Here is a 6,756-nt window from a genome sequence, read left to right on the forward strand (position 1 = left end):
CTGGCCCGGCGGCGCGCTCGGAGCCAGCGGGGCGGGTAATTGGCGGCCGGAGGAGGCGAACGGGCCGGCCCGGCCTCCGCTAATGAGCGGGCGGAGCCTAGGGGAGGGCGCAGGCCCGGGCGCTGAGCCGAGGAGGGGGCTTCGGTGGCCGCGCGGAGGTGGGGATGACTGCCGTGCGGATCCCGGCTGTCCCCCTCCTCCGCTGTGGCGGGGACCGATGCCCCGAGGGACACCCCTTCCCCCAGGCGGTCTCAGGCGCATTCCAATTACCCTGCGGCCGTGCCAAGGCCTCCGGCTGCCCCCGGGCCTCAACCCCTGTCCCCGGAGAAGTGCCAAGGACGGACCGCGCGGGCGAGAGGGAAGGGGTCCCTGGGGGCTTGGCCGCGCTGCAGCGGACCTGGGTAGCCCAGGAGCCCCTTCCCTCCGGGCACGGCCACTGGGGGAGGGCGCGCCTCGGAGTCCGATACCCCGGAGCTGTCGTAGGAAAGCCCGCAGGCAGCTGCGAAACCTGCTCCGGCGGAGGCGGCGGAGATGGTGATAAAATCCTCCCTGGTTTCTAAATTAATTACACTGAACCCGCCGCGCTCTGCGGTCCCGGCTGGGGCGGGCTGGGAGTAGTCGGAAGGAAAGGGCGCGGTGGCCCCCAGCGCTGGGGGCGGGGAGCTCCTGCTGCTGACTCTGAGAAATCCACTCCAAGACGGTGTGAGGAGTGACCGAGCTCCTCGGTGCTTAAAGGAGAAGAGAAGCGGGGAGAGGGGGCAGAGGGAAGCTTTCATCCAGCCTGTCGTCCCCCTGGGAGGAAACTTGGCCCGCTGCCACCACTGGCTGAGGCCCGAGGTCCCTTGCTCTGGGAGCGGTCCCCTTCCTGCGGTCCAGTCCCCATCTGTCGGGAAACCTGCAGCCAACTGGCCCTGTGGCCCTGCTCAGCTTGCACTGGTCTCGGTTAAGCCCGGGTCCGCTGCGATCCTGCCTGTGTACTCCTGCTTCTAGAAGTCACTGAGGCTTGGTGTTGGCAGTATTTTTCACGGCCGCCCCTTCAGCCTGGTCTCAGGCTCTGCTGTGAAGAAAGGCCCAGCCTCAGGGACTTGAGGGTCCACAAAGGAGCGCCACGCTGACCGTAGCACAGCCTTAGAGAACCGCACCCGGCTCCAGACACCTGGTTTAAGGGGACTGCCAACCTCTCAGGAACAGAGGACATTTTCTTCTGAACACTTCCCACCTGGAACCCTTGACTTTATTTCCCAATTCCTCCCACCAGTGGCCACCTGGGAGCAGCCGACCCACAGAGGGCCCCCTCTTTTACTTATTTTTCTATTGAGGTGTATCTTTGTAGGGGCAGAAAGGTGTGATCCCTTTCCTCACCCATGATATCCATCACAGTGGTCACACCCACACTTCAGGAGCAAGAGACCGGTCAACAAGAAAAAAGAATAGTAAATTTATTTCATCAAAGTTTTCCTTGATACCAGCGCCTTCAGAAATGAAAACTCAAAGACCCAGTGCCTAGGTTCAGTGAAGAATGGACAGCCATGTAGAAGTGAGATCAGACAAAAGGTATCATCTAATGGTGGGGTGGGGAGGGCTAGCAAGGCCTGCTTGTTGGGATTTTTCTTGGCCTTTCTGGGTAGCATTTCCTCCTCCTGAGTATAAGACAGGACCCTTCCGGAATAAGAATCTTCAAGGCAAAAGGGAGAGAGTGATCATTCTAGGTTTTATGCCTTGCTTTGCGGGACGGGAATTCTAATTTCTATGGCCCACCTTGTGGGGGAAGAAGGATTCTAGTTTCCGAGTCTTACTTCAGGGAAGAAAGTGGGATAGGAGCCAGGCGGGCCAGAAAAGACCAAGAGAGGTCTTGCTTCAGAGGAGGCCTTCTGATCTGTTTTAGTTCAAAGTACTTAATACGAGGAACCCTGCACTTTGGGGTATTGCACCCGAGCCCCAACAACTCAGATACAGTGAAGTGTGTACATCTTAATGTTTTACGTATGAACTAATTTTCCACTAGTATACCTAGTATCACCACCCAGGTCAAGATATGGAAGATTGCCAAAAGCCCAGAAGTTTCCCTCAAAGCCCCTCAGTCAACACCCCCAACTATTCTGACCTCCACGGCCGTAGATTAGTTTTACCTGTTTTTATAAATGGACTCGTGCAGCAGGTGTTCTTTGTTGTGTGGCTTCTTCCATTTATTCTCCTCAAGCTCCATCCATTCTACTGCATGAAACAATAGTCCGTCCTTTTTAATTACCGAATGATATTCCATTATACAAATATACCACAATTTACTTATGTGTTTGACTTTTGATGGACATTTGGATTGTCTCCAGCTTGGAGTTATTATGAATAGAGTATTTGGGAACATTGTGCTATATGTGTTTTGGTGGATACAAAGGCCCAGTTTTGCTGGGTATACAGTACTCCCAGGAGTAGAATTTTCTGAGTCATAAGGTAGTAGATGTTTAACTTTATTGCCAAACAGGTCTCCAAAGCAGTTGTACCTGGTTAGCTTTTTAAAGATGCCATCAGGGTATAAATGTTACTAAGAGAAATACGTGACACCTACAGCTTAATAATGACCACAAACATATATTGAGCACTTAGAATGTGCTAGGTACTGTTATATTTGTATATAATTAACATTTCTTTCTACACATTTATACACATTTTCAGTGCCTGATTTTGTCTTAGAATGAGCATGATGCCTACCCTAATTGGGACCCAAATATAATAGTCTGAGTTTGTGGAATGAATCATCTCCATTTTACAGATGACAAGAACGAGACTCAAAGAGCTGTTGACTTAAAGATTCCAGGGCCACTGAGTAGCAGGGCCAAGTCTGCAACTAAATCTCTGAGCTCCCAGCATTGCTGATGTTTTTATGAATGGAAGCTTGACTCCACCTGAAGCCTCCTTCAGTGTCCTCCCTCCTACACCGCGGGTTGGCACCCCCAGTAATCCTGTGTGCTGATCTTTGAGGCCCTTGTCTTTCTTTTTTTCCCCCGGTATCTCTTATGATACAAAGTACCTTAAGACTTAGTGACTAAAAACAATTCTTATGGTCTCCTGGCTCCTCTGAATGGAGTGGACTCTGCCAGGTGGTTCTCACTTGAGTTCTCTTGAGCAGCTACAGCAGCAATCACCTGCAGGCTGCTCTAAGCTGAGCATCCAAGGTGGCGCACATACGCAGCTCGTGGTTGATGCTGGCCTGACCGGCAACTCATCTGGGCTATCAGGTGAAGCGTGTCCATATGTTTTGAGCTCCTCACACCACTGTGGCTGGGTGCTGAGACGCAGGAAGAGGAAGCCACCAGGCCCATTAAGTGCTACACCAGGAATGGGGATAGACCAACTTCCATCATATTCTATTGATCAAAGGAGTCACTTGCCATATTCAGAATACAGTGGCAAGCAGAAACACCTAAATGACTCCCAGGATTTGGAGGCAGATTTATTTATGTCAACAGGCACTGATCAGGATCATTCTCAGACTATCAGGCCCTGATCTCTGGTGGACTAGGGCTTATATGGGATAAGCAAGCAGGAAGTACAGAGGCAGAATAGCTTGTCAGTTGGGGATTGGTTTATACAATGTGCATCACAGTGACCATCGATATCTAAGAGACAGGAACAACTGGAACCAAAACAGGAACTATTACTTGGACAATGAAGTAACTGAAGTATACTGGCGGGGGGGGGGCATTTTCTGCTACAATAAGGGTGGAGACATAGACTTGATGGCTGAGTGACAGGGCACAATGCAGAAGACCACATGGGTGGTCTTTTATAGTTGTGACATCTTTATGAAATAGATACCTTCCTTACCTACTTACCTTGCTCCCAGGAAGGCCCAAAACATCCCTTTATTGCTTTGATTCTTGAAGAGAGAAGGTTCCAAGGACTCTTTCCATTTCAGGGCAAAACAACTATGCAGAGTCATCTCAACATCAGTCCACTGGCCTGTCCCACCTGTGTCTGCCATGCCCTATGTCCTGGGCTCCGAACCTTGCTGGCATTTTTAACAATGGAACCTTGACTCCCCTTGAAGCCTCCTTCAGTTTCCTCCCTCCTATACCCCGGGTTGGCACCCCCAGCAATCCTCTCATCACTTCTCTGGGTCCCTGAGTATATGCACAAACTCTCCACCAAGCTTCACCCCGCAAGAGATCTAACATGAACCGTGCCATCCTGGCCATCAGCCCCAGCTGCCACCTGTCCAGGCCTTCCCCTCCTGACAACCATGTGTCTGACAGATGCAGAACCTCTCGGGCTCCTAACCAAAGTAGAATTCTCCTATAGCCCCCTAAGAGAATTAGAGAGGGGGATTTGATCTCTACTCTTGCAATACTTGAAGAAAGCAGACTCTACTTGGAAGACCTGGATTTGAATCCCCACTCTGTTACTGACTGGTTGTGTGATCTTGGGCAAGAAGTCAGACCTCTCTATGACTTGGTATCCGCATCTGCAAAATGGATATAATTACTAGGCCTCCCTCCCAGGGTTGCTGTGAGGATTGGAAGCCGTAATACACACACACATACACGAGCGCACATGCACGCGTGTGCACACGCACGTAGCAAAAGGAAAAGGGCAGACATGAATCACATCTTCTTTTCCCAGACTCCAAAGCTACTTTTTGAAACTAAGCTCTTTTTTACACAATTAGTTTTTATATTTAATGAGTTTTCACAAAGTAAACCACATCAGTACCCAGCCTGAGAAACAGAACATTACCTGCACCCGCAGAAAGTCCCTGCTCCTTGCAGTCCCTATGCACTCTGAAGACTATCCGGATGTCTAACAACCTAGATTACGATCTGACCACATTTGTGGCAGCCAACTGGCCCTGCACAGTTGGCAAACTAGATAGTCATCTACCTGGTGTGCTTTGAAAGAATGGAGCCAGAAAATCCAGCTCCTGTTTTGCCTAAATCTCCTCCGTTTTGGAGGCCTTCTTGTGTGTTAAAGCATTGCTCCCTATCCACAGTTCTCTTTTAAAATGCAAATCCAGGGCCGGGGGTATAGCTCAGGAGCATGCTTGCCTGGCAAGCGCAAGGTCCTGAGTTCCATTCCCGGTACAAAAAAAAAAAAAGCAAATCCATCTGGTTTGGGGTAACAGACATTTCCTGGTCCCAGGGGGGATATATTTATCTATTTTTTCAGGATCTCTGGACAGTGAAGCCTTGTTAGGCAGCTAAAGAAAATTCGGAAAGGGGTCAACCATGGAAGGAAGCAGTAGCCAGGCCTCACTTGGTTCACAGTTTTGCCCAAGGCCGCTTCAGACTTATGGCTGTGTTTTGTCTTTTGGTGTTTAAGCCACTTGGTGTTTCTGCCACCAACAACAAGGGCAGTTCCATCAAATCATCCAGCCCAGAAGAGAAGCAGGTGATAATGCACATGTGTCCTGTGGGTGGCCTGGGCTGTGGCCGCACCGTGTTCCCTCAACACACCTTGTCAAAGTTGGGCACTTGAGTGCCCTACCACTGTGACATCATCAGTTGTCAGGCTTTTGACAAATGAGTCCAGCCCTCAGCTGGAGCCTTTGATAAGCCGTTTGCAGGCGTCTGGGAGACATCCACGCCGGTCTTGGGAATGCATCCTAGCCCCATCTCAAATTCACATCTTTTCATGTTTTCTTAAAAAAGCATGCCGTGCATCTGTAAAGATTCATGGCTTAAGATATTTTTCCTTCTCTCTGACATTTCACCTTTTCTTCTTATTTTATTTTTTTAAAGGAAAAGAAAATATTCACTCCAAGGTTCATTTAGTTTCTGGGTAATAACTGTCAGATATTAACAGATAGCCCCATACATCCAGCATAAAATAATAGATTTTGTTGAGTGCATTAGACATCCAATAATGGGCACGGCGGACAGCATGTGGAGCTGAAGGGAGGCTTCTCTTGGTGAAAGGGAACACATGCTATGAAAACCAAGACAGAAAACAACATTCGTCAAAATACTCTTTTGCTTTTGATATTTGCACACGCAAGTGCCCTACCCAGAAACTGTTTTCTCCACTTTCCCAAGCACCTCCTCGTCATCCTGCAGATTCAGATGGCCTTGTCCCTTCCAGGAAGCACGCCCTCTCTCCCTCTCTTCCGGCCTCTCACCTGTCACACCCTGTCCCCGTGGCTTGCCAAGCTTGCTTGTGCAATATACCACTGCTGCGCCAAATGCAGGCTCCTTGGGTCGAGCACTGTGAAATTCAGGCAAGCAGAGGCCGTTGGTGGCCACTTCGGTGCACACCTCTCTAGCTCCAGCAGGCAGCATCTGTACCTCCGCCTGACTGCTTCTTCCTACATCGAGTTCACGTTGCTGTTGCTGTCGCAGGCTGCAAGTGCTAAGGAGTTAATGCCTTTCCTCACAGCCCTCCTATGACTCCTGCAGGAGTTGGCGTCACCTTGCCCAGCCCTAGATGGGAAAGGTGAGGCTTGTATTCAATACTGACTTCAAAATTCCTCAGCGGCATTAAAATCCATTTACCCTTAGTGGTAATGGCCTAATCTATATTGCCTGCCTTTCTTCCCTCTTGTTTTTCACTATCCCACTCTCCCCGGCCTATGTTTCCTGGGATCATTTCTCAAATAAACTATAGTCAAGAGTCACTTAACGGTGGGAACATGTTCTCAGAAATGTGTTAGCCAATCTTATCATTGTGTGACTATCAGAGAACACACTTACCCAGACTAAGATGACTATGACGTCACTAAATAATATAATCTTATGGGGCCACCATCATATATACAACCCGTCACTG

The 6,756-nt window shown here is 49.7% G+C and overlaps 1 long non-coding RNA gene across 1 annotated transcript in view; it reads right to left on the reverse strand.

The window, feature by feature from the left end:
* LOC106147470 overlaps positions 1-677 on the reverse strand; it is a 1,528-nt gene extending 851 nt beyond the window's left edge. The window contains exon 1 of the long non-coding RNA XR_001232393.1: positions 271-677. This is a non-coding gene — a long non-coding RNA (uncharacterized LOC106147470). The remainder of the gene's footprint in view (positions 1-270) is intronic.
* Between the last annotated feature and the right edge of the window lie 6,079 nt (positions 678-6,756).

Source organism: Chinchilla lanigera, unplaced genomic scaffold, assembly GCF_000276665.1.
Source record: "Chinchilla lanigera isolate Chin_1 unplaced genomic scaffold, ChiLan1.0 scaffold00165, whole genome shotgun sequence".
NCBI lineage: Eukaryota > Metazoa > Chordata > Mammalia > Rodentia > Chinchillidae > Chinchilla > Chinchilla lanigera.